A 363-nucleotide genomic window follows, 5' to 3' on the forward strand; every position below is an offset into this window, starting at 1 on the left:
GGGGCCAGACACCCCTTGGTCCCTCTGCACCGCCTCCGTCCCTCTCCCTTGAACCAGCACATGGGGCTGAACAGCTGGAGGGAGAAGGCAGGGTTTTGCTGGTGCAGGTGAGGAAGAAAGCAGCTCTCTGCACAGATCCAAGGGCCATGCCTCCAAACATCCCCATGTCCAGGTGGTGATCCCACGTGGGGCCAGCTTGGCCTGGAGAAGCACCCTCTCATCTACCACAAGCCCCTAAAACTGCCTACGTCACGAAAACTCACCTCCAGCTCATCTTCGCTCCTCTCCCTCCCCAGCCCTCCCCTCCACCCTGAAGACATCCTTTGACCAAAAGGAGCCGCGGAGGCTAGGAAAGACACTGAC

Source organism: Anser anser (assembly GCF_964211835.1).
Source record: "Anser anser genome assembly, chromosome: 2".
Lineage (NCBI taxonomy): Eukaryota > Metazoa > Chordata > Aves > Anseriformes > Anatidae > Anser > Anser anser.